At 41.5% G+C, this 27,999-nt stretch overlaps 1 long non-coding RNA gene across 5 annotated transcripts; it reads left to right on the top strand.

Moving 5' to 3' along the window:
• Positions 1–53: 53 nt before the first annotated feature.
• Positions 54–27,837, top strand: LOC140615761 (uncharacterized). Of its 5 annotated transcripts, XR_012016252.1 has the most exons (6): positions 54–192; positions 1,211–1,316; positions 18,910–19,240; positions 19,325–19,405; positions 20,940–21,080; positions 26,310–26,474. It is a non-coding gene; the product is annotated as an uncharacterized lncRNA (long non-coding RNA). The 5 variants fall into 5 exon arrangements; XR_012016250.1 differs by having other exon boundaries at positions 20,940–27,837; XR_012016251.1 differs by lacking the exon at positions 19,325–19,405 and having other exon boundaries at positions 20,940–27,837.
• The last annotated feature ends 162 nt before the right edge of the window (positions 27,838–27,999 follow it).

Genomic DNA, 27,999 nt, shown 5'->3' with positions numbered 1-27,999 from the left:
ATACCTAGGCCTTCTATGGGGCAATGTCTCTGGTTCTAGAACCTGGAACTCTGCAGCCTGGGGTTCAAAGCTTCTGCTCAAAGAGCTGGAGGGGGCTGATCTGTGTGTGTCAGATGTGGTGCTCCTGGGCACAAGGAACCCAGTGAGGAGGCCAAGCACTGGCTGAGAGAAGTTCCAGAGTGGACACAGCAGGTACATCCTGCCGGGGCTGGGTAGAGGTTTGCAGCAGGTTGAGCAGCAGCCTGAAAGCCTGGCAATAAAGTCCCAACAGGGGACATAGAGCCAGATGCAGCACCCAGTTGAGATAAGCTCTGGGACAGAGGGGGAGGGCAGCTTCTCTGTCAAGGCGGTTCAAATAAATTACATGTCCTAGAGGGGTGTCTGGGTTGACTCAGTCGTTTGAGCACCCAACTTTTGATTTTGGCTCAGGTCATGATCTCAGGGTCCTCGGATGGAGCCCCATGCTGGGCTCCATGTTCAGTGCTGAGTCTGCTTGAGATTTTCTCTCTCCCTCTCCCTCTGGCCCTCCCTTTGCATATGCTCTCTCTCTCTCTAAAATAAATAAATAAAATCTTAAAAAAAAATTCCAAGTCCAAGAGACTGACCCACATAATTCCAGCTGCAGTGTCCAAGCATGTCTCCTGAAGATATGTAAGGCAGTGTTCCTCAAAGGATAGGTCCCAGATGCAAATATCAGAGGCACCATCAGGTGACATCCTTGGTAAAAATGTAGACTTAGATTTGGAGATGGGCTGGGGCTTGGAGTTGTGTTTTTTTATTTTTTTAAGATTTAATTTGTTTATTCATGAGAGACACAGAGAGATAGAGAGAGAGGCAGAGACACAGGCAGAGGGAGAAGCAGGCTCCATGCAGGAAGCCCGATGCAGGACTTGATCCCAGGATCCTGGGATCAGGCCCTGAGCCAAAGGCAAACGCTTTAACTGCTGAGCCACTCAGGAGTCCTGAGGCTTGTGCATTTAAATAAGGACTCCAAATGCTTCCGACTTCATAAAGACTCCCTCCCTTTGAGGATGCGTATCTTAGATGTCAGGATAGGTAGGTAGGGGCAAAAATATTTAGACTGAGAGCTTAGTTGTGTTCCTCAAATTATCCTATTCTGGCTATTTACCACATTAAACCTTGAGAGGAAAGCATATTTTGGGGTGGTAGGGAGTTGCATTATGCATCTCATTCCCCTTCCTCCTCTCAGGCTCGACTCGATCCCTGAATTTCCAATGAACACCCCTAGCATGGAGTCATATGGCTATCACCTGCTCCCCATCTCCCCTACCAGGAAATGGAAATCTCATCATCAGGTACCTATTCTTTTTCTATGCTGCATAATAAATTACCACAAACTTAGCAACTTAAAGTAACACATATTTATTTCTTTTTAAAAATTATTTATTATTTGGGAGAATGAGTGTGTGTGAGCAAAGGGAAGGGCAGCGGGAGGGGATAGAGAGAATCTCTAGCAGACTCCCTACTGATTGTGGAACCTCATGGGGGGTTCGATCTCACGACCCTGAGATCATGACCTGAGCTGAAATCAAGAGTTGGACGCTTAGCCAACTGAGCCACCCAGGTGCCCCCTAAGTAACACTCATTTATCATCTTACCTTCTTCATAGGTCAGGAGTCCAGGCATGGCTTAGCAGAGTCTTCTGTTCCCCAAGGCTGTAATCAAGGAATCAGCCCGGCATTGTCCTCATCTGGAGCTCAAAATTCTATTCCAGGCTTTCTGGTGGTAGAATTTACTTCCTTGTGGTAATAGAGCTGAGGCGCCCGGCTCCTTACTTGCTTTTGGTTGAAGGCCACCTGCTGCTCCTAGAGCCGCTCGTCGTCCCCTGCCTCATTGTTTTCTCCATAGGCAGTCCACACCATGGCTGTCTGTGTCTTAGAGGCCAGGAGACTCTCTCTGTGTGGTTCAGATTGAGTCTTACTAACATAACCTAATCAAGGCAGTGATGTCCCATCACTTTGGCCATATTGGCCAGTGTATTAGTTTACTAGGGTAGCCATAATGAAGTATCATAGACTGGGTGGTTTATACAACAAAAATTAATTTCCTCCCCATTCTGGATTTTGAAGTCCAAGATCAAGGTGTCAGCAGGGTTGATTTCTTCTGCAGCCTTTTCCTTGGCTTGTAGCTCACCAGTTTCTTAAGGCATTTCACCACCTCCTTTCTCTTTTCTGTGTCTGTGTCCACATTTTTCCATCTTTAAGGATATCATAAGTCATATCAGATCAGGGCCTAGCCACACGGTTTCACATGATATTGGATCAGGGCCCATCCACATGATTTTACTTAATTACATTTTTAAAGGCTCCATCTCCAAGTACAGTCACATTCCAAGGCCTTAAGAGTTAGGATTTCAACATAAGATTTTGGGGTGGGGGAAAGACAAAATTCAGGCCATAACAAAGTGGGATGTGGGATTCACTAAAAAAAGAAAAAAATATGATAAATGCTAAAGCAAGGGAAATACAAGATGTTGTGGGGGAAGTTCCTGGAACTGTGATTAGGTGTTGGCTCAGACAGTCAGGGAAGCTTCCCTGAAGGAGCTTAGACCTAGGCTTGGACAGGAAGCATCCAGAGGACACAGAGGGGAGGGGCAGAGTGTCCAGGCAGAAGGAATCACATGGTGTCTGTTAAGAGATGATTTTGGTTTCAAGGAAGAGGTGCTGATTAAGGCTGACTTGAAGCAGCAGGAGTTTATTTCTTGTCACATCACACAAGGAGTTGGAGTAGGCAGCTGCTGGCATTGGTTCTGCAACTTGAGGATCTCTGGGAGTCTCTGCCGTTCTCTTGGCATTTCCTCACAGTCACAAGATCACTGTTGCCACCCTAGCATCATTTCTGTGTTGAAGGCACAACAAATGAGAAAGTGTTGTTAGCAATGTCTATCCTTTCAGTCAGGAAAGCAAAAGCTTTCCTAGAAGCTCCCTGCAGACTACGGCTCATCTTCCATGAGTCAGACAAGGTCACAAACAACCACCTCTGGCTGCAAAGAAGGCTGGGTGAAGGTGTTTTCTACTCTGGCTTCTGTAGTGGAAGACGAAGATAGATGGAGGCTGCAAGGGGATGTGTCAGCCAAACAGGGTGGCCATAAGCATACAAAGCTCAGAAGTTGGGGAATGTGGCTTGTTCAGAGAATTCGGGTAGCCAGTAGAGTTGGAGGGTGCACCGCAGTGAGGAAATGGCAAGACCTGGAGCTGGAGCAGGATGGGAGTCATTAAGGACAGATTAATAAGTTTGGATTTTACCTTGGAGACATTGGAAGATGTCCCCAGTTATCTATTGCTATGTAATAAAGCACTCTAAATTTAGTTGCTTAAAACAATGACCATTTTGTTATGTGCACAGAGTCTGTGAGTCAGGAGTTCTGACAGGCACAATGGTTGCAAGTTCCTTCTACCCTAACTTTGGGGCATCACTTCTGCCGCATTCTATGGGTTACAAGCAAGTCACTCAGACCAGCCCAGTTCCAAGTGGAGGGGAGCTAGCCTCTGCCTCTTGATGAGGAAGAGGCAAGGTGACATTACTAATGACCATGCGGTATGGAACATATTGTTGTAGCCATCTTTGAAAGATACAGTCTGCCCTGGGGGATCACTGAAAGCTTTTAAGCAAGGGGAGTAATAGGATCAGACTATTGGTTTAGAAAGATCATTGTGGCTGTAGTGAGAGAATTGGTTGGAACAGGCTAAGACTAGAACCAGAGAGATTGGTAGGAGTTTGTCTGTAGTGAAGATGGTAGTGTGGAATCTAGACAGACTAGAAAGATATTTTATAGGTGCAATTACCAAGAGTTAGGACTGATTGTTTGACAGTGAGGGGACATCAAGGTTCAGGCTTAAATAATTGGTAACTGGTTCCATTAACTGACAGGCACACAGGAGCAGGATAGATTTGGGGGAAGACAATGGGCTCATTTTTGGATGTTTGCATTTGGGGTTTCTGAAAAGCATTCAAGATCAAAGCAGAATTTTCTAATTGGTGACATGGGCTTATTTTCAGGAAAAAGAGATACTGATTTAAAAATCATCAATGTGAAGTTGGTAATAGAGATTTTTTTTGGGGGGGATGAGATTTACGAGAAAGAATACATGGAATGAGAAAAAATGGGGCTCAACAGAATTCTGGGGAGAATCAGAATTTTAGGTTCAGAGAAAGGAGCTTATAAACAAGGCTGAGGAATGGCCAAAGAGGTAGGAGGGTGTTAGGGATTTTGAGCTGAGGAGATTATAATGGACTTTCTATATGAGTGCAAAATGCCATTGCAAGTATCCTTACAAGAAAGAGGCAGAAGGAGATTACATGCATGTAGAGAAGATGATGTGAAGATGGGGACAGAGAAGAGAGTGATGTGGCCACAAACCAAGAAGTGCCTGGAGCCACCAGAAGCTGGAAGAAGCCAGAAATAGATTCTTCCTTAGAGCCCAGAGGGAGCATGGCCCTGCTGATATCTTTATTTCAGATTTCTGGCTTCCAGACTGTGAGAGAATAAATTTCTGTTGTTTAAAGTCAGCTAGTTTGTGGTAATTTGTTACATCAGTCTCAGGAGACTCACAGGGAAAAGTCAGGAAAGCATGATATCATGGAAGCCAAGGGAGAAAGGCTTTCAAGAGGATGAGGGTCAACACTTAACAAATTGTTATTAAGTGCATTCTATGTAGTAAGTCCTTTCCAAGATACTGGAGATACTTTCCTATAGAGCTCACATTCGAATTTCCTAAACACAACACGCACTATTCACTACTGCAAAGATGTTAATTTAAAAAGCTTAAAAATAGTTGTAGTGGACATTTGTTTTTTGTTTTTGCCATCCAGTATCCTTTCACCTTTATTTTTATTATAGCACCTTCATTTCTTTTTAGAGAACTTCCTCCACCATTATGTGCATTCTGGGTAGTCTCCTGGGACTTGGATCTTAAGCAGAGGTACAAGAATGGGAAATTCGGCCAAAGTTTGTTCACTTCAAAAGTGGAGCTGTGACCAGGCTGTTGAATTGTTGCTACTCTCAAATCCCTAGGGCTTTCCTGGTGTCTGCATTTCTTTTGGTCCTGGTCATCCAGGTTCCTGATGATTCCTGCTCTATTTCTTTCTTAATGATTCCTTGCCTGCCTAAGTCAGTTAGGTTTCTCTTACTTGAACATAAAGACTTGTAATTGATATAGACATCTGTTGGCTTTAAGCCAGATTATGATTTATTGAAGAGTATAGTATAAAGGAGGAGAAGGAGTACAGACAAGTGACAAAGAAAAAGATGGTATAATGGCTGGAGGAGGATGTGGCTTAGGAAAGTTTCCTTTCTCTTTATTTTCGGATACTGAGGAGATTTATGTGTTGGTGGAGGTAGAAGTTGAAGATACAGCACAGAGAGGGGGTGACTGATGGAGATGTGTCTGTGAGGAAAGAAGAGATGGGATTTCAAACAATAGAAGATCTTCTCTAACCGAGGGAAGGAGGTGGATATGATTGAAACTAAGTCTGTGGGAGAGGTGCAGAAAATTTATGAGAATCCTTTCTAGTATCTCTTATCTTCTCTGAAAAGTGAGAGGCCAGGTCATCATCCAGGAGTGAAGAGGACACTGGGGGAGTTAGTGGTTTAAGGAAAGAGGAGGGGACTTAAATTAACCAGTGTGGAAGATAAGAAGGAGAATCGACTAAAGCAACTTGGCAGAAAAGGCTAGAAAGGCTGTGAGCCCTGTTTGGGTCAGACACCATGAATTTATCTAATACAATCTGTAAAGTTGTGTGGTTTTCTTCCTCAGCATTTAAGAGCATCAAGAAAGCCAATAGTTGGACTAATCCTGGGTTTGGGTTTTATCAGGTGGGTGTGATGGAAAGACGATGAGGTGAGCTTATTGAGAATGCCAAGAGAAGTTTGACAGGGTGAAACGTTGAATCTAAGCTAGGAAGGGTGTGTTGACAGGAGAGATAGAGAGGGGTGAGGGAGAAGTGTGAAGGGGCTAGAAGTCTGGACAAGGGGAAAAAACTGATGCAGAGGAAGTAACTGGGTGATCCAATTGGGAGAATGAGGGTGTGGTCATAACATGGATGCTGGAGCTAGGATTCCAGGGGATGGGTAGGTCCGGGTGACAGGAAGGTCCAGGTCATGGCTGAGGGAAGGAGTGGAAGGGCCACTGAGGAGAAAGTTGATACAGAGACGGGGTCAAAGCAATAGAAGACTTAGGTTTTTGTACCCATGGTGCCCAGTGGGCCTCTCCACTGATGGCTGTTCAACCACAGCAGACCCTCACTGGTGATCCTGAGCCTTGTGGATTTAGACTCCAGCCTCCACAGACATCCACTCATCCTGATGTGGGTCCAGCCATATCCAGGACATGTGGAAGCAGGGTTCAGGCTTCTAAAACTCCTGGAATTCACCACATGTGCTTTACAGGTTATTGAGCACTCCAAAGAGCTTTTGTGTGTGAAGATTATAGTGATCAGTATTCACTATACCAGAAATTAAAACTGAGAAATGTTCAAAATCTTTAGTAATTTATTAAAAATATTAATAAGCCCATTATACATTAAACCAAATAACATTTTTTGCGTAAAATTAATATTTTCCAAACCAAAATAGCTTAAAAGAAGAATGCTTTTTTTTTTCACATTTTTGTAAATCACTTTAAAATCTAGATTCTCATATCTGCCTCTGTATTTGATCTGTTGTGATATCACACATGAGGTAGCCTCTGGACAACTCCATGAATGTTGTTGAGAGCATGAAAGTGAAAAAGTCAAAGAATGTCATATAATTATGAAAATTGTTTTGACCTCCTATGAAAGTGTCTTGGGGACTTCCAGGGGACAGCATTTTGAGACCCTCTCTTTAGAGGATCCGGCTCTTCCTGGGGCTGGAGGGGTCATGCCCCCTCTTCCTCAAAATTAGGGTTCCCCCAAAGACCTGTTGTTGACTCTGGGTCAAGAGTAAGTCAAGTTTCCAAGACTCAAAGGCATCATTGCTTACTGAGAACAGGTTGAAATAAACACTTTTTGTTCTTTTTTAGTGAGACACCTGCAGAAATCATGGCAGTGAGTTTCTTAGAGTAATCCACTAAAGAGGGATGGCAGGTGTTATTGGTGAGGGTGGATGGAGGAATCGTTTGGAGGCAACCAACAGAGAGGGTGTGGAGTGGTAAATGAGCAGCAGCCCCTTACGAGGGCCCAGGACACATCCATGTCCCCACTAAACCTAGGCAGTTTGAATCCTGTTAAGCTGTACTCTGGTTTTCTCCTTGCCTAATCTTCTCCAAAAATTTCTCCTTCGTACTCATAATGTGGGCTGATACATGGATTTACTAGCCTCTCCCCTTTATCTCTTGCTCCAGACTAACCTCTCTTGCTATCTAGTTGAAATCTTGCTAGCTGTGTGGTCTTGAGCATCACTCTAAACCCCGCTTTCCCAACTTGTAAAATGGGAGATTGTGGTGGTATCCATCCCAGAAGATTGTGCAGCCACGTAAGAAAATGCACGCAAATTACCCAGAGCAGTCCAAGTCTGGTACATGACAGACATTCACTTCCCATTGGCCATTATCAATGGGCATCTCTGATAAGGCCTCTGTGAGGTGTAAGAGACCATTGACCCTCCTTCTTTGATATAGGGCTTTAACTCTATATCCTCTCTATGGTTCTTTAAAGGCCTCCAACTGCACTACTAATTCCCATTTTGTGTGTATCAGGGGGTGGAAGTTTGTAAGCAGGTCCTTACTGTGCCTGTGCCTTCTGTATTTATCTAATTATCTTTGCAAACACCGGCCACAATAATCCTGTCAGCATATCTCTTTCCTTTCTTACTGTTTCTCCTCATTTGTCTTAAACTAAAACTGGCTCTAGGCCCACAGTAAATCCACTGTGGCTTACAAAGGAAGTTCAGAAATGCAAAGCCATTTCTATATGGATCATTTCTGCTGAGCCACTTTCACCCTCACTTGCCAGGCTGGGGTGGGGGTGCTTGTGGCCACAACAGCTGCAGCCCACCTCAGGGCTCAGTTCCTCCATGGCACAGTGAGCTGAACCATTCACTTGGTCCTAAGGTCTGTTTCACCTTTGCCCAACTGCTCAATTCTGAGGCTAATTTGGCAGAAAACAGGACTTGGATTTAGGTAGTGAGGACCAGGTCTTAAATACTCTTTTAAAGACTCTTAAATACTCTCCCCCCCCCTTTATTTTATGAGTTCATGTTTGTAAAGAAATAGACTATCTAAAAAATCCTGTTTCTTTAGTTTCTTATCCCATACTTGGATTTGACAACCAGATTATTTAGGGAATTGTATACCAATCCATGCATCCAATCTATTTCTTGAGAGCTTCCCATGTTATGGACTCAATTCTTGGTTCTGGAGATCCAGCAGTGAGCAAGGCGGACACAGTCCCTTCTCTGATAGAAGAGGATCAGGGGCAGAAAACGCATGAGGAAATAAAGCAGAAAGTAGTCCAGAGGCCCGGTGTACCAGGTAGAAATTTTGGGTCATTGCAATAGAAACTGACTTTGTTTTAACCAAAGGCAAAAGAAATATTCTACTGGGAACACATGGGAGTACACATAGCATAGAAGGAAAGCCTGAAGAACCAAGGTTTGGGAGCTCCCAAACCAGAGTCACTTGGAGGATCTAGGAAACTAGAAGTGTCTTTTCAGGATCCCTACTCAACTTTGTCAGCTCCTGCTGGTGTCTCCTTCTGGGTCAAAATACCAGAGAGAAGGTGGATGGCTGGTCCAGCTTGAATCATATGCCCACATCTTGGCCAGGCAAGGATGGGCCATCTGGATTGACAGTCCCCTCAAGGTTCTGTCCAATGAAGAGAGCGGTAATTCCCCAAAGGAAAGCACTGAGGTGCTGTTGCAGAAGTAGGAGAGATGGATACTGAGCAGACAAGAAGAATAGATGCTTCTGGTTGTAAAGCAGTTTACCTAGGCAAGGCCTGGGATGTTAGCTTATGCAGGTGTTCCAAAAATGGATGTACTTCTGGTTTACATTAATTAGATCCACCTAGGTTTCAAGGGTTTGCTAACCCCACAATCTCTATAGTGGTGAAAATGGGACTGAGGATATTGGATTTTGAGAAGGATACTGACAGTCAAAAATTTATTAGGGGCAACAGGATGGCAAAGGATCTGGAAAGCCAGATCTATGAAGAATCTATGCTGTAATAGCCTGGAGCTCCTAAAAAAGATGTTAGTTGTCTTACCCTGTGATGTGCTCTAAATGAGTTAAATAGCAAGTTTCATTCTCTCTTTAATGATACTTTATTATAAAATCTTAGTCTATTTGGAATGCAAACTGGTGCAGCCACTATGGAAAACAGTACAGAGGGTCCTCAAAAGGTTAGAAATATAAGTAGTCTATGACCTAGCAATTGCACTACTATCTATTTACCCAAAGGATACAAAAATATTGATCCAAAGGGACATATGCACTCTGAAGTTTATGGTGATACTATCAACAATAGCCAAACTATGGAAAGAGCCCAACTGTCCATCGACTGATGAATGGATAAAGAAGTTGTGGAATACATACATAATAAGCATTTAAGGAGGGCACTTGTTGGGATGAGCACTGAGGGTTGTGTGTAAGTGATGAATTGCTAAATCCTATACCTGAAACTAATATTACACTATACATTGACTAACTAGAATTTAAATAAAACTTGAAACACAAAAAAGCAACAAAACCAAAAATCTTAGTCTATCAAAGGAAAACTTTAAAATAAGTGTAATCTCTATTCTTGCACTTTTGCTTATCCCTCTATTAAATGAATTTGAGTCAGATCACCTTTGGGGTCTTCTTAACTTTTAAAATTCTACATTCTACAAATGTCATCATCTTTATTGATCCATTATAAGACAGCTCCATTGTAAATAATAATATTATTAATATAATTCCTTTACTTTCCAATATTTTTCTTACAATATTTTTGTTTATTCCAGGAGTGTTAAATTAACTTTCATCATCTTCCTTTAAGTAGAGAAGAGTAGATGAAATTTCTTCCATTTTAAGGATTAGGAAACAAGAAACAGCAGTTCATAGATAAGGGTATGGTACATTTCATTTTGTCTACTTATGCTGAAGTGTCTTGTCCCTTTTATAATAATCAAACATCAAACACTATTAGACAACCATGTTGTGAGGATTATTGTCAAACAGGAAATTTTATGTTTATCTAAAGTATGTCTATGGTGTAAGGTCTATTTGGTTACTTAGTTGTGCCAAAGTTTTAAAAATATTTAAGATAAAGTGTGAGCATAGGAACTCAATAATGAAATCTAAGATGTGTTCAAGAGTGAGAAGCAATTACTATTTGCAATTTAATTAGGAAAACACAATTAAAGGAATAAAGAGTGTCTATTCTCCTGCTAAATATTAAAGTTCGCCTCAAAGGAAACCCCCATGTGAAATGTAGTTGTGGCTAATTAGCTGGAGTACCTGGGTCTGGGACAAGTGCACTGCTCAGGGCTAGACAATGAACTCCTCAGGGACCAGAGACCAGTGATCATTTAAAAAGCAAACACTTAGAATCACAAAACTGAGACTGTGCCTGTCTATTTCACAACATGTAATGCCCTCCCCTGTATTTTCTCTTGACATCCGATTTGTAATTGCTTAGAAACATCACACACTTGGGCTTATTAATAAAGGATTGTTGATATGTTGACCCTGAACTGAATCCAAGGCAAAGATGACCACTCTCCGCAAATAAGCTAAGTAAGCTCCCAAGGTGCTGTGGGCCATAAGTTGAGTCCTTGGGGGCAGAAGGTCTAGCCTCCTGACCCTGGGATAGGATGACAAGCTCAGGTTGAGGATCACATGTTCAGAACAGCTTGATGTTGGGAAAGAGCCCAAGGATAAAAGTCAAGTGTCTTGGGTTCTAGTCTTCTAGATTTGGCTCTGCCACTTTGAACTGTGTGACTGTAAGATTCTTTACTTCTCTGGGCCATGTTTATTTCATCTGTAAATAGAATGAAGCAGTCACTCTCCAAGGGTGTTGTAGAGATGTCACAGATTTGGCATTGGGAGAATATAAAGGTACAACGTAAAGTTGGCATTCTTCATTCAGAGCAAATCTGCATCCAGGGAAAGGGATTTTCTTTCCCATTCCATCTGCCGATCTGACAAGTACGTTCTATAGGATCTGCCTGGATTGCTGTTTGGTCTTTACTTGGTCTTTTTGGTGGGCATTGCTACCATCAGAGAGTGGGTTGTCAAATCATTTATTCTCATTTTAGTATTGAGTGTTTACATGTGCTAGGCAATGTGCTGGGAGCTGGAGATACAGTCATGGACCAAAACCCCCACAAAAATCCTGCCTCTGTGGACATTCTAGTCAGACAATATATAATACATCAGGTGTTGGTAATAGTGGTCTGAAGAAAAATAAATATGGTTAAAAGATTGGACCCATGTGGGGAGGGGTGGTTGCTCTTCTAGTTGGGGAAGGCTTCCTTGATAAAGTGACATCTGATCTGAGTTCTAAATGAAGGGTAGAGGGTATCCCCAGTCTGGGGCAAAAGCAGTCCAGAGGGGTGGAAGTGAAAGACAAAGGTCCTGAGGGGAGAGTAAGCTTGGGTGTTTAAGAAACATTAGGAGTCCAATGTGGCTGGAATGAGGAGGCAAAGAGATTGGGCAGTGGAGGTGGTTTCTGTTCTGATGGTGGAAGGATCATGGGGGAGTTGTTGCCCCTTTACTGGAGAGCACACAGGTAATGGCACAGTCTGGATTTAGGGGTCCCTATGTTAGCACTGGCTGGACTCAGAGAGTAGGACTCCAGAATAGCCCTGGACAGGTATGTGACTAGCACAGTCCCACAGGGCCGCACACTCCAAAGGGGTCCCCACTTGGCTTTAAGGCTCCGTTGTAGTCATTTTGAAATGCTACTTTTATCTTTGCATTTGTGGTCTTTGAGTAAAGTTCTGTAGGCCAGTGGTACCTGTACCAGGGGCTTGGAGCCTCTGTTCATGCAGAGTTCTGCCCCTTGCTGCCTCTTGCCACCCTAGGTTGGGTGCTGGGTAATCCAGCTATCCTCCCCGAGGCTGGAGCTTGGTTGTGGGAGGGCCAGCAGGGGCCAGGCTGCACCCTCTGCCTGTCACAGGTTGGGGCAAGGATGGTCTACACCCACCCCACAGTATTACTTGGCCTGAGGGAGCTGATCCTAAATAACAAAACATAAGGTGACAGAGAGACTGCAGAAGAATGAAAAAGCTTTCTTCTTGGTCTTTGAACAAAGAATCCCTATTTCTATTTTGCAACGGCCCCTGTTACGCTTCTTGGTCAGGACTAGTGTCATCCCTCTGGGCTAGGACCTTGTTCTAAAACTCAGTAAACATCTTGGTGCAGTCCTGTGGGTTCTATTGCCCTCTGCTGGGCAAACTGGGCATTAGCTCTCCCTCAATTTGTGTGAAGAAAATGCTTCCAAATAAATTCAAAACCCTTTTGAGAAAATAGTTTATTTTTATTTTTATTTTTTTTAGAGAAAATAGTTTAAATAATCATTGATGTTCTCCCTCTGGGCTTTTGAAGGCTGTTGCAGGTTTGAACAGCCAATTCCCAAGTGAATTGCCTTGTAGGTAGGTAAGTCTTGTTTTAAAATGAGCTGTTGTGGCAGCCTGGGTGGCTCAGCAGTTTAGTGCCGTCTTCGGCCCAGGGCAGGATCCTGGAGACCCAGGATTGAGTCCCACCTCGGGCTCCCCGCATGGAGCTTGCTTCTCCCTCTGTGTCTCTGCCTCTCTCCTCTCTCTCTCTCTCTGTGTGTGTGTGTGTCATGAATAAATAGATAAAATCTTTAAAAAAAAAATAAAACAAGCTATCATAAAACCTTAGTATCCAGGTGTAAGATGTGAAATGCAGCAGAGACCACATTTTGAACAGTGGGTGATTCTGTTTTATTGGGGCATCATGTAATATTAATATGTATGAAATATTCCTTACAATAAAAAATTATTGTAATGGACCTATATGTTAATAGTAACTTTGTTCAGAATTTAAAGAACCCTAATTACTCCCATTTCCAAGTTCTGCATTCTGCATATCTGGAAATTTCTCATTTCATTGGACATAGGGAGACTATTTCCTTAGTGTTTGTAATACATCAATAATTTAATATTTAGCCATTAAGTTAGTGCTTCTAAGATAGACTCTCTTTTTGGCAAAGATGGTACCAAAACCATAAGAAAGAACACAGTTAAAATTGGTGGACCTCTGTTGTCTTTAGCTATTTTACTGTGTGTGTGTGTGTGTGTGTGTGTGTGTGTGTGTGAGAGAGAGAGAGAGAGAGAGAGAGAGAAAGAGAGATGTATGTGGAGCATAAGTGAAAGGTGATCATCCTCTGTGTCCTATTGTGTAAGGCCAGGTGTCATTAACACAATTAAAGGCCCCGTCTACATGGTACCATGTGTGGATTATGGCACAAACGTCATCTGACTCATCTCATTCAAATTTCACAGCAACTTTGCAAGAGAGGTATTATACTTCCCACAGAAAACCGAGCCTCACTAAGTTAAATAACTTACCCACGATCGTTAACCTAGTAACTGACAATTTGGACTCAGTGCCAGAGCTGTCTGACTCCAAAGCCCCATATCCTTCACTGTGCAATGTGACTGCCTCAGAAATGACTCTAATCCTGACTATATTTGCAGAGAATTACTAGTAGGGACATAGCAGATTGTGCAGTGGGAGGACAGGTTACAAGTTACAAATGGCAAAATTCCAGCCCCAAGGAATGAAGTGACCTGGCCCAAGGCTGGATATTAAGGAGGAGAGCTGGACTTAGACCCCAGATCCCCTTAGCTCTAGTTCAGCACACTTTCTGATATGTTGCATTGCCAGAATAGCTTAGTTTAGAAACTGGAGATAATGTATTTTATTTTCACTTTCCTATCTCTTAGGTGGCGGCATTTGGGTCCTCTAGTAACTACCTAGAGATATAGGTAGATATAGTGAGATATATAAAAGAATGACCTATACAAGATTTTGAATGAATGAAATATTGGTCAGGTCTAACTGAGAAAAGAAAGAGAAAAGAAGTTGACAAGATAGGCAACCCATTGTCATGTTAGTGTCACTCAATGCAACCTTCCAGTCAGTTGATCAATCAATCAACATTTACTGAGCATCTATGAGCCAAATACCAAAGGAGGTGCTAGAAAAACTAGAAGTAACTGCCAATGGGGGATTCACATTCAAATGGGATGAACAAACATGTAAAGAAAGTACATAGCAGTGCAAGTCCTCCAGGCATGCTGCCATGGGATTAGAGAGAGAAGAGCACCAAATCCCACGTGGGAGAATCAGAATCATTAAGGGACAGGCATCCACTCACACCAGGGTACCTTCAATATAGCAATGCTATTCACACAACATTTTTCTGGTTTTTTGAACAATGAAATGAGCATCCTTCAATTCCAACTTGGGCAAACAATAGGATCTAAAATAATCCAGGAACTGGAAGGAGCAAGAACTTTTTGGAAGACATTAAATTATTTTGGTTAATAAGATACAGAAATGTGGATTATTAGGAAAATTGTGGTGAATTTAAATTGTCTAGCGGGATTGAACAGCAAACGAAAGCTCAATTTCAGCTTGGTTAAACACAGAGTAATTGGAGTCGTTAAATTGGTATGCTAATTTAATTAAAAATTTAAAGCAAAAACAAACATGTTAGCTAAAAGTGTGACTATTATGTAATCTTAATAAGTTTTCGGTTTAAACATTTTTTCCAATTAGAAATAGGATTAATTTTAGGGCTCTCAGATACATTACACTGAACTCAGGAAAAAAAGCAAGAAGATCTAGGAATGATTAATATATCTCACTCATTCCAGATTGATTACAGAATTACCTATCTTTTAAGTCTTAGGAAAACAGAAAATGAAATTGATTATTAAATCTCAGAATTGGGAAAGATTGTTTAGGTTCAAAAGTAGTATACGTTAACAGAGGAAAAAAATGTACACATTTAATAAAAAATGAGAGTTTCCTTATGTAAAGTAAACACTATCAAAATACCAGACAAACATGGGGGGGAAATAGTCACAGCAATACACTAATAATTATATAAAATTAATTATAATTGTATATAAAGATTATATAAGTTAGTAATTACAAGAAATTGATCAGAAATTCTCTAACACCCTGATAAATAGATGTGTCAGTCAGCAGATACTACAATAACACTGCAAAACAAATCTCCTTAAAACTCAGTGGCTAACGATAGCATTTATTCTCTCGTAAGTCTGCTAGCCAACTCTGGTTTGATGGGTTTAGGTTGGACTGGGCTAGGTGACCCAGTTTCAGGGTGCAAGTTCATGGGGCTTGGCTCCAGGATGCAAATTGGGTACAGGTCTATTCCAAGTGTCTGTCATCACTCTATGACCAATATGATTTCTCAGGCTGGTTCTGATGGTGATGACAAAAGTGCAAAATATAAGCCAATCTGAGCAAGCACAGTTAAAAGCCTTTTGAAATCGAGTCCCTTCTTAAAAAAATGTCTTTATTAACACCAAACCCCTTTTTAGTTTTATGTTTCTCTGTCTTTACTTTTTATTTTTTGAAAGTTTATTTAATTATTTTAGTAATCTCTACACCCAGCATAGGGCTCATGATCCTGAGATCAAGAATTGCATACTCTTTCAACTGAGCCGTAAAGCCTTTTGCTTTATGTCATTGTCCGCTAAGACTCTGTTGGGCAAAGCAAGTCAATGTGGCCAAGTGTAATACCATTGGGGAGGGAATGGTATTCTATCCACAGTGAGAGGGAAAGTAAAATTAATCTAAGTGATTACAATGGGCAAAGGAAATAAACTGGTGAATCAAAAAATAGGAAACCCACAATTAAGATCTGGAAAGATGATCAACTTCTTCAGGAACATAAAAAATGGAAATTAAAATTGCAATGGAATAGCACTCATTACTTATTAACAAGAAAAATATTAAAGAAATCCAATTGCTCAATAGTAAAAATTCTTCCCAACAAGAATAACATGAGATCCAGATCGCTTTGCAGATGAGTTCAACTAAATTTCCCAGAAACCAGATCATTCTATCTGACGTAAATTCTTCCAGAGGATGGGAAGAGTGGAAATATTCTTAATGCATGTTATGGCATCAAAACAAGAAAAGAACACTAGAAGGGAAGTTACAGTTCATTGTCATTTTTAAACATGGATGTAAGAATCCTAAACAAAGTGTTCTAAACAGAATCTAACAGTGTATAAGAAAGATAGCACACCATAATAAATACCTCCAAGTAGCATGGCTTAAATAAGAAAGGTTTTAAAGTGTGGCTCATCTAGGCTGGTGGGACAGCTCTGCTTCTGTAGGTCACCTAGAGATCTAGGGTCCTCCCAGTTTGTTGCCAGGTGTCATTCCAGAGAGCCCTGTGGATCAATGTTGGGCCACTCCCACATCAATGTTATAGTCAATACAATGTGAGGAAAAGTTGAGTCCAGGGTAAGCAGCGTTTCCTTAAGTAGGAGCTACCTGGAAGCTGCACCATTACTCCTGGGGTGAATAGAATCATTGGACAGCTCTATGCCCAGGAAGAGGAGGATGCAATATTTGGGAGGCAATTGGCAACCTGTCACATGAGGAATAACTCTAACAAAAGGTGTTTGAGATCCATATTCAGAATATCATAAGATATTTTTGGAGGATATTAACACCCAAGAAAATGAAATGATGTTCATTGATGTTTTTAGGAGTACTCAATATCATGAAGTTGCTTATTCCCTCCAAATTCTCAAGAGACTCATATGCATTAAAAATTCAAATAGCATTAAGAGGATTGCAGCCATTTTCATTTTATTGCTGTTTTAGCTGTTCCTAATATAATTGCCTGGGGGAATTTATCTTGGGTCTAGCGACAGAAATTATTATTTTTGTGCCATTTATGTCATTTAAACAGTTCCATTTGAGGACAAACAGACTTTCAGGGAAAACACAAGAAGAGAAGGTACAACACTGGGGCAAAACCCAGGCAATCCAGGGGTGCCAGGGTCTTTTAGGGTATTAACTGCGGGAGTGTGTGGTTTAGTCAAATTATAGAAGATAGAAGTCTTTAAACTCTTGGATGTTACAGCCAAGTGCCAGTCATAGCAAGTTTCAAGAACAGCAGTCCACTAGGTAATCTGTCCTGAAGGGAGGTGGTGTTGATAGTGCTTAAAAACTGTGCATAGTGTTCAATGAACCATGCTGAGAGAGAGAAAGATGGATAATAAGGGCCAATTCCAGGAGATTCTGTCAGAAGACAGAGAAGTCTGCTTCTAGTCTCTAGCTCTGCTTTCCCTGCTCCGGATGAAAGCCTTTCCATTCTTCCCAGAGCCAGGTTGGAATTGCAAAGCACGTGGCAGAGGGATGAGGAGCAACTGGGAGGTCCAATCTTGTGTGAGGAGTAGGAGTAGTGTGAGGACCTCCTGGCCTGGGAAGGAGGCAGGGAGGATCCCACTGATCCTTGATGCAGTGGGTGCTTTTGTTATGAAACCATCCCTTTGCTTCTATTATTATTTTGATCATTGGTTACATTTAAAAAATTGTAGTGAAATATACATAATGTAAAATTTACCATCTTAACCATTTTTAAGTGTACAGTTTTATGGCATTAAGTACATTCATATTGTTATGCAACCATCACTACCATCCACCCCCAGAATTCTTTTCATCTTGCAAAACTGAAACTCTGTCCCCATTAAATAACAACGTCTCATTTCCCCTTCCTCCAGCCCCTGGCCACCACCATTCTAATGAATTTGATTCCTCTAGGTCCCTCCTATAAGTGGAACCATACAGTATTTGTCTTTTGTGACTGGCTGATTTCACTTATAATGCTTTCCAGACTTTTCCATGTTATAGCTTGTGTCAGAATTTCCTCCCTTTTAAAGTCCTGAATAATATTCTATTATATATATGTAGTACATTTGGTTTATCTATTCATCTATCAATTCATACTTACTGTTTTTTCTATCTTTTTGCTATTTGAATATTGTTGCTATGAACAGGGATGTACAAATATCTCTGAGTCCTTGCTTTCAATTCTTTGGGTCTACACCTGGAAATAGAATTGCTAAATCATATGGTAATTCTGGTTTTTGTTTGTTTGTTTGTTTTTAGGAACTGCTATACTGTTTTCTATAGCAACTACCCCATTTTACATTCCCACCAACAGTGCACAGGCTTCCAATTTTTCCACATCCTTGCCTCTGGTTACATTTTATGTGACAAAGTATACCACTGCAACATATCTGCTTCATTTTAAAGACCATCATAGCTGGTTTATTATTTTTTCTTTCCTTCTCTCAAGCATTTATCCTATGTCACGTTTTTCGTATCAAAAACCCAGGACTCAGCAGAGTTATGGTTTTGGGGGATGGGTGCAGAGATCAGCCAGCCAGGCCACCAAGAATAAGCCTTAATATTTATTCTCATCATGAATTATATTGTTATGGCATTTTGCAAAGTATAAAATGCTTTTTATATTCATAATCTCTTTGATTCCTGTCCTACAAGGGGGATTATGCATTTGTTATTATTCCCCTTTATAGATAGAAAAACAGGGCTCCCAGAAGCTAAGTAAATAAGTGGGAAATATCAGAAAGGGAGACAGAACATGGAAGACTGGAAGACTCCTAATTCTGGGAAACGAACTAGGGGTGGTGGAAGGGGAGGTGGGTGGGGGGTGGGGGTGACTGGGTGGCCAGCACTGAGGTGGGCACTTGACAGGATGAGCACTGGGTGTTATTCTGTATGTTGGCAAATTGAACACCAATAAAAAATAAATTTATTATTAAAAAAAACCTGCTTAGGTTGTATAGCCAATGTCGAACTGGAAACAATACCTTCTGATTTTTGAGACTTTCAGTGCTTTTCCTATTACACTATGAGAATCCTCTGGTTTCCTCCACAGACACATGTACAGGGACCAATGTCATTGTTCTCCTTCCAGATATGTGGGAGGACTGGCCCAAACACTTAAAACTGCTGTGAAATATAGAATTAACATCTGTTTGTGGACCTCCGTCGATCCTCTTGGTCTCACCATTTGCTTCAGCTGCTGTTGCAGCCACCAATTTCACAAGGCTTAGACCAGCTTTACTTCAATTTAACCAGAAACCAACTCATCTTTATTCTTCCCTGAGCATCTCTTGTTTTCCTCCCTGAAGGAACTTCTTGCATTATGGCCTGAGGTACCTGTAAGGACATTGCATCTCTCACACATGCACACTCTGGAAGAGCAGGTGAGTTAAAACTCATAGGATCAACTTTGGCCAAAAAGGAAATGGAAGCCAGCAAATAAAGAGAATCTCTGTTTCTTTTTCCAGGAGGACATATCTGAGATGCATTCCATAAAAGGTTGTTCTGGCAAGATCTAGTACCACTGACCCTTAGCAGTGGCCAACCCAGTAATGCATTCATTATTAGTTTTCTTTCCTTTCTTGTTCTATAATTCTTTTCCATATAATTGCTTCTGAGGATCACTTGCCCAATAAACTCTCAGGACACAGGCTCCCCACCGCCCCCCGCCCCCCGCCACTGGCTCTGGTTTCAGGGGATTCCATGCAATTCTGGAAGTGAGCAGATCCTCAGGATGGGATTGGGCTGGGTCACTTTTTTTCATCAGACAGCGATAAGGACACCATTGCTAGTCTAAATTGAGAATGACAATCTTGACATGCAGTCAGTAGTCTGACTTGCAGTAGAAACAAGCATGGGAAATGTGGTATATTTAGTGCTTACCAGTTTGGAGCAAAAATAATTATGAATATTGTGGCAGAAAAACAGGAGAGATTGAGGGGCACCTGGTGGCTCAGTGGTTGAGCTTCTGCCTTTGACTCAGGTAGTGATCCCAGGGCCCTGGGATCGAGTCCCGCATCAGGCTTCTCGTGGGGAGCCTGCTTCTTCCTCTGCCTATGTCTCTGCCTCTCTCTTTCTGTCTCTCATGAATAAATAAGTAAAATCTTAAAAAAAAAATCCCACAAAAAACAAAGGAGATTTAAAGCACAGCTTCACCTGATTTCTTATGTCAGACCCTAGTGAGAAACAGGTGGGGTCTGGGATTTGAGATAGAGATATTTGCATGGGCAAGAGGGAATCTTTTGAACCTCCAGACTTTCTGGAACTATCTGGACTGCTAGGAGGAGCCCCCTCCTTCTTGCTAGAGGGCAGAAGTTTCTGCTTGCTTGATTGCCAGTAAAAATTTCACCTAAGGCAAATGGCTCACAGAATTCTGCTATACTCCTTAAGATCCACTGACACCATCTCTGCAGTGCCCCCAAGCTGGTTTCCAAAGTCAACCCTCAGTTTAACCTGAGCAGAAAAATAGCACACAAACACATGTTGTTTTTCACAGTGGTATATGTGCTAAATGATTGGTTTATGTGTGATCAATAGCCAGAGTGTATTGGTCCAGGAACCATGTGGTAGAACCAGATCCTCTTACCAACACTCCTAGTGACCCACTCGTAATTTGTGCTTCCTGTGAAACCTTGATCTTTGCAGGATTAGAGGCCCTTATTCACTGTAATAGTTCTATTGACCTTGAAGCTACAACTATTATATGGTCACTTTGAGATGCCCTTGGCAATAGGCCAGCAGGGGAAGGAGTTACTGTTCTGGCAGGAGGTCCTAATAATCATGGTTATCACCAGGAGCTGGCACTGTTGCTGTGAGTGCAAAAGGGATTATGTCTGGGATGTGGGAGAATCACTGGGCATCTTTTGGTGCATCCATGCCCAGCAATAGCAACAAGTGGGCAAGTCTAGCAGTCATGGCTTCACACAGGCAAAAGCAACAAAGGGGCAGGCCCCTTAGGGAGGAGGAAGGTCGGGGTTACCTCATTGTGTAACCAACCTAGCCCAGTCAAAGTCCCAGCAAAGGTAAAGAAAATCTGGAATGGTAATTAGAGGAAGAAGATGCTAATTATCAGTGACCTTCTAGGAAATGCGTGCAACCAAAGAGACCGTACTTTGTTCCACTAATCGACTTGTCTGAAGTCTTCCTAGAGATTGCTGCTGGCCACCACTGTGAAGGGAAAGGGAATGCTGTGATCGACTGGACTTCATGGAAAGCATAAGAGATGTGAGTGGTGCCATGAGACATAGCTCAGATGCATTTTATAAGAACCCAGAAAGATTGAGCATAAGTCCTCTGGAGTCGTGACTAACTCTATAATGAGTCTAAAATTCAATATTGGTATATATTGTGAAATCACCACAATAAGTCTAGTTAACATCCATCACCACACACAGAGTTACAAAACTCATTTTTCTTGTGATAAGAACTTTTCAGATCTAGTCTCTTAGCAGCTTTCAGATATGCAATACAGCATGATTGACTGTAGTCACCATGCTGTACATGATATGCCCAGGACTTATTTATTTTATGACTGGAAGTTTGTACCTCTTGATTCCCTTTCCCCAATTCCCCTACCCTTGGCAACCACAATCTGTTCTATGAGCAATTTTGTTGTTGTTGATGTTGTTCAACAATGGGCTTTAATGTTGGTTTTCTTCCTTCCTTGGTCTCTTTGTTGCTGTCCCTTGGGATCACCTCCCGAATAAACTACCTGTGCATAAGACTCTCATGTCTTGCATTTAGGAGAACCTGGGCCATTATAACATAACTTAGTGCATAGTTAATCTCAAAAAAAAAATAAGAGAAATAGACCAGGGACTAAAGGAAAAAGACCACCAGAGCCAGAATGGTAAGCAAGTACTCAATGATAAGCAAATGAGTAGGCTGCCCACAAACTAGGGTTTACACTCTTTTGGAAGTGGTAGGTTAGGTTTGTGGTAAGTAGGTAGGTTAGGTTAGTGGTAGGCAGTAGGTAGGTTTGTTTAGACAGGAAGAGATATTGTAACTAAGACCTCTGCATAAGGCCTCTAAGGTCTACCTCGTTGTTAAAAGGCCCACCCATCCATAAAAGAAATCCAGAAGGAAACCAAATACAATTTCTAAATGAAAAATTATCAAATGTAGGAGGAAATCACTAACAGTCAGAGTAAGCAGAAAAAGCAAATAATATTATTAGATCCCTGAGGAGCTTCAGGTATTAGAATATAGTCAAATATATAAAACATTGAAGTATCCTTGACAGGTTTACCAAAAATAGGCAGATAATTGAAAATATGAGATAAGATTATAAAATAAACATACATTTGAAAAGGATCTGACTAGAATTTGAAGAAATGAAAATAGAAACATTAAGAAATGAAAAAGAATCAAAAAGAACATTAAGAAAAGTTTAAAGAATGAAACTGATGAACAGATGCTACTGATGAGAGTGGGTCAGCTGGAGTAGAGGTGTGAAGAAATGTAAAGGATCAGGACAGAGAGGAGAGAGCAAAGAGGAAAAGAAATGGTTAGTCAGAAAAACAGACTAAGAGACACCAGAAAAAGAAAGCATAACATGCATTCAATTGGAATTCCATAAGGATAGAATAGGGAAAATCAATATTAGAATATAGTATTGCAGAATATTCCAAAATTAGTAAAGGACAAGAATTCTTACATGCAGGAGATACAATAAATCACAAGCAAGAGGAATAAAACAAAAGCCACACCTAGACATAAAGAAGCAAACTGCAAAACAACAAAGATGATGGGAAGATGTTAATGGGATGAGCACTGGGTGTTATTCTATATGTTGGCAAATTGAACACCAATAAAAAATAAATTTATATATATATATAAAAAAGTAGATGGAGAGGAGATAGGTCATGTTCAAAGGAGTAACAACTGGAGTGGTAGCTGGCTTCACCGTAGCAGCAATGGAAGCCTAGAGAGAAAGTAACTGATAACCTAGAATCATAGGTGTGAATAACAACTGTGCAAGGATGGGAATGAAATAAAGAGTCTTTAGGAGGGGTGCCTGGGTGGCTCAATCTGTTAAGCATCTGCTTTCAGCTCAGGTCATGATCCCAGGGTCCTGGGATAGAGCCCCGCATAGGGCTCCCTGCTCAGCGGGAGCCTGCTTCTCCCTCTCCCTTTGTTGCTCCCCCTGCTTGTACTTGTTCTCTCTCTGTCAAATAAATAAATAAATAAATAAATAAATAAATAAATAAAATCTAAAAAAAAAAAAAAAAAAAAGATGTCTTTAGGAAACCAGACTGCGAAGTGTTTATTGCCAATAAGCATTCACAAAGGAATTTGTGGTGATGTACTCCAGAAAGACGGAAATTGATCCCAGAAGGAAGATCTCAGATTCAAGAAGGACTGGTAAGCAAACATTGACTATAAAATAATAATAACACTGTCTAATTTGCATTGTAAAAACTCCACTGAAATATTGCAGGGTATCATATGGGTAGGGAATAGAGTTGAAGTACTCAAAAGTCCTTTATTATTCAGGAGAAGCATGGAGACATAAAAAATTAGAATTTCTAGTTACCTGTACATAATAAGGTTTAAGGATAACTACTGGAAGAGAAAAAAATAGAGTGTACTACTTCTGTAGCAGGAATAATAATAAACAAGGAAAAATTTCCCTCCATCAATCTAAGGGAGACAGAAAAAAGAAGATGCCAAAAAAAAAAAAAAGAAAAAAGAAAAAAGGCCAAGACAGATAGAAAGCACAAATTTTTGGCAGAAATATGTTCGACTCTATAAATAATGATAAAATTACATAATAATTGAGGATGCCTGGGTGGCTCAGCGGTTGAGTGTCTGCCTTTGGCTCAGGGCATGATCCTGGGGGCCTGGGATTGAGTCCCACATTGGGGTCCCCATGGGGAGTCTGCCTCTCCCTCTGCCTATGTTTCTGCCTCTCTCTCTGTGTCTCTCTGAATGAATAAGTAAAATCTTTAAAAAAATAATTACATAATAATTAAGTAAGTACTTAAATGAGGTGTATTTACAAATGAAAAGATAAATGTCAGAATGACTAGAAATAATCAGAAATTGCAAATTTATAGGGAACATATCCAAGACAACACAGAAAGGTTAACAGACAGAAAAAAGATACATGATTGTTATTAACCCAGAGGAAGTTTCTATAGCAATATTTATATCAGAAGAAAATATATTTTAAGGTAAAAAGTATTAGTGAGAAAGATAGCCACTATTTACTTAAAATATATGATTTAGTAGGGCTATCTAATGTTTTGAAACTTGTTTGCACCTAATAACATAGCTTCAGAATATATAAAGCAGTAACTGATGGGATTGTAAAGGGAAATGGACAAATTCAGTATCATAGCAGGGAATTTTAATGCTCCCCTTCAATAATTGAGAGCTCTTTGGAGACACAATATTGGAAAAGATGCAAAACATTTGGACTCAAAATTTAAAAGCTTGACCTAGTGAACACACATAGAACCCTGAACCTACAGAAGATCGGCATTCTTCTGAAGAACATTGTGTATTTATGGAAAGGTTACAAACCAGATCTACATCAGTTTCAGAGTTGGTATCAAACAGACCGTGTTTTCTGGCCACAATGTAAGTAAATTAGAAATGAACAACAAAAAGGTATCTAGGAAAGCTTCATCTATCTGGAAAGTAAAAAGACATACCTCAATAACTCATGGGTCAAGAAAGTGATCCAAACGGAAATTAAGAACTTATGCGATTTAATGGTCTCAAAAGTACTGCATATGAGAATGTGTGGGGAATTTATTCGAAGAAAGAAAGACTGAAAATATCAATGAGCTAAGCGTTGAACTTGAGAAGTTAGGGAAAGGGCAAGAGAATAAACCCAAGGAACACAGAGGAGAGGAAATAATAATCAGAGCAGAAATTAATATAATTTTAAAATAAAATACAATAGAATCAACAAAGTGAAAGACAAAAGGGAGACAGATCTTAGGCAGGCTGAACTATAGAAAAAAAGGCACATCTACCCAATATTGGAAACAAAACAGATAAGACTACAGAAGTAGCAAGTGTTTAAAATTAATAAGAAAATACGTTAACTGACCTATGCTAGTTGTGGAGGACACAGAGATGGGTGGCCCTGGCTCCCCTTCAATGAAGGGTCTGGTGCCCCAGCTGCTGGGGATGCTGTGAGCGGCTGCCTCCAGCTGGCTCCTTCAGTGCCAGCAGAGAGCCCTCTGACCCAAGAGCACACCTTCTTCTGTGAGTGATATGGGTGCAGACATGGAGATCTGGCCACTTAGCCTACTCTGGGACAACAGTGACCATGTCATATACACATTGGTTGCTCTTAAATAATTAACACCAGGTTACTTGGGTGGGAGGTAGGAAACCCTGGTTTGCAGTGTTTGCCGATTTCTGTGGTGTGAACATCACCCTCGATGATTGCAAACTTCCAAAGGCATACATGTGGAGTTGGAGAGAGATCTCCGGTAGCCCACTATCATATATATATATATCATATAGCATTGCCACCCTGCAGATATGCTAGCTGCAAATACATACATACATACATACATACATGCATACAGGTGGCAAAGTAATGAGCATTTATTAACTTTATTTTTAATATCATGTATATAGAATTGTAAGTTTATACAAATTTTTTAGACTTTTTTTTTTAAAGATTTTATTTATTTGCTTTAGAGATAGAGAGAGAGTGAGTAAGCAGGGTGGGAGGGAGCAGAGGGAGAAGGATAAGCAGACTTCCCCCTGAGTACAGAGGCTGGTGTGGGACTCAATCTCATAACCCTGAGATCATGACCTGAGCTGAAATCAAGAGGTGGACACTTAACTGATTCAGCCACTCAGGTGCCCCTGTAAGTTTATATAATTTAATCTTTTTTCTTTTTGAGAGAGACAGGGAGAAGGAGAGAGAGAGAGAGAGAGAGTGTGAGTGGGGTAGGGAGGGGGAGGGGGAGATTTTTAAGCAGGCTCCACGCTCAGGCTCCATGCCCCAGTGTGGGGCCTGATCTCAGGACCCTGAAATCATGACCCTATAATTAAATCTTTCATAATAGCCGTGTTTAAAAACTGGTTCACAGAATTCCTAGAAATGGAACAATTCATGCTTGCAAGCTGGTACGAGCAGGCTCCAGTGCATCTCTGTAGGTGCTCCAGAGCTCTGCCAGGGTTTGGCTGAGGTATTGGGCTTGAGTTACAATCTGATTATTCTCTCAGTCCAATCCTGGTTCCTTTCCTTTTTCACAGGCACTGACCCCTTGTAATGCCCTGCTATATGGTGAACTGGTTACTGTGCTCTGAATGTTTACAGCCCCTCACATTCAAGTGTTGAAAGCTACCACCCCAATATCGTATTTGGAGGTGGGCCCTTGGGAGATGATTAGGTCACGAGGGTGGAGCTCTGGAGCACATACAGAGGTGTGCTGGAGCCTGCTTGTGCCACCTCACAAGTGCAAATTGTTCCATTTTCAGGAATTGTGTGAGACCTTAGGAAAGAGACTCCAGAGCGCTCCCTTACCTTTCCCATCCTGCGAGGAGACAGCAAAAGGACAGCTATCTAGGAAACAGGTCCTTACCAGACATCGAATCTGTACCCTGATCTTGAGCTTTCTAGCCTCCAGAATTGTGCGAAATAAATGTGTGTTGTATATAAGCTGCTCGGCATACGGTATTTTTGTTATAGCAGCCTGAATAGACGAAGACACTAGTCTCCTGCCAAGCATCCCTGTGACTTCATCCTTCAAACATCACTCTACCCTTTCGTCCTCTGTCTTTTTCCACTGGCATTTCAGCAATTTGGACTTGTACAAGGCAGATGCCTTTGGCCTATCTACATGCTCCCCAGTCTGGTCAGGTAATGGGAAAACACTCCTGAAACCCACTACAGCAGACACTTATGATGCCCTGCACTGCATCTCCCTGCCCCATAGCTCTGATGGACTGGGACTCAGTGTCCCACCTCAAAGATGTTGCAGTGAGTCACTCTGTGTTTCTGCCTCAAAGCCTCTGCTAAGGTCCTGGGTGCCTGGTAGTGTGTGCGAGTTAAAGCCCCTAAAACAGTTCAGTTCACAGAGAACAGGAGCCAGATGGTAAATGCTCAGCCCCATGCCCTTGCAGTAGACAATTCTGGGAGACCTTTGTGAGCTTTTCAGGGATCTCACTGGTGTTGAGGGCTATTGCGTAGAGCAGTAACCTTGATGACACACCTCTACATCGACTCTTCATACTTCCCTATCTCAGTATTTCAATATCAACACTGCTGCTTCCCGACTCACCTACTGGAATAATCTCCCTGCATCCAAGTCCTTCTATCAGGTTCTTCTTTGGGGGGAGGGATGGAGGAAACCTATACAAAGATACATGCTGATAATTTTTTTCCTCAAAAGAACTCTCTACTCTTCTGTTCACAATTTTTAAAAAAGATTTATTATTTATTTATTTGATAGAGGGAGAGAGAAGAGCAGGCAGAGGGAGAGGGAGAAGCAGGCTCCCCACTTAGCAGGGAGCCCCTTGCAGGACCCCATCCCAAAACCCAGAGCTGAAACCAAAAGTCAGCTGCCCAACTGACTGAGCCACCCAGGTGCCCCTTCACAATTTCTAAATCTAAGCATAACTAAATGTTAAAATGGGATTTGTTCGGAATAGACTGTTGGGAACTTTCCCAGCTTGGGACCTCTGAGGGGCAGATGCCAAGAAGGATTAGATGTGCAAAGGGATGTTGAGGAGACACCTGTGTAAGGTGGTGCAGAAGGGAGGAGGATGTTGGCATGTAAGTGAGGACAGTCTTTAGACTGTGATGCAGGGCTGATGCCTGTGAAAAGATAGAAGGGGGAAGATTAGGTGGGAAAAGCTTTAGGAGTGTAGCAGTATCCTGAGAGAGCCTTGGCAGGGTGATGGGGACTTCTGGAACAGAGGCGGAGCATTAAGATCATTCTCCATTAGGCAGAAATGGCTCAGTGCTAGAGCTCCCACTGTGCTCGGCCATGCAGGGGGACGGATGTATGACCTTGGTGCGAGTGCTGTGGTAGATCAGAAGGTGTAATAGCCAGAGGCTGTCAGCTATACTCTGGAGATATGAATGTCATGCCTCCATGGCTGACACAGAGATACCTCCACATCTTAAAGATTTAACAAAAATTTTATTTGAGAGAGACAATGCTCA

The sequence above is a fragment of the Canis lupus genome, chromosome 24, assembly GCF_048164855.1.
Source record: "Canis lupus baileyi chromosome 24, mCanLup2.hap1, whole genome shotgun sequence".
Lineage (NCBI taxonomy): Eukaryota > Metazoa > Chordata > Mammalia > Carnivora > Canidae > Canis > Canis lupus.
This window is presented reverse-complemented; position numbering and strand designations above follow the sequence as displayed.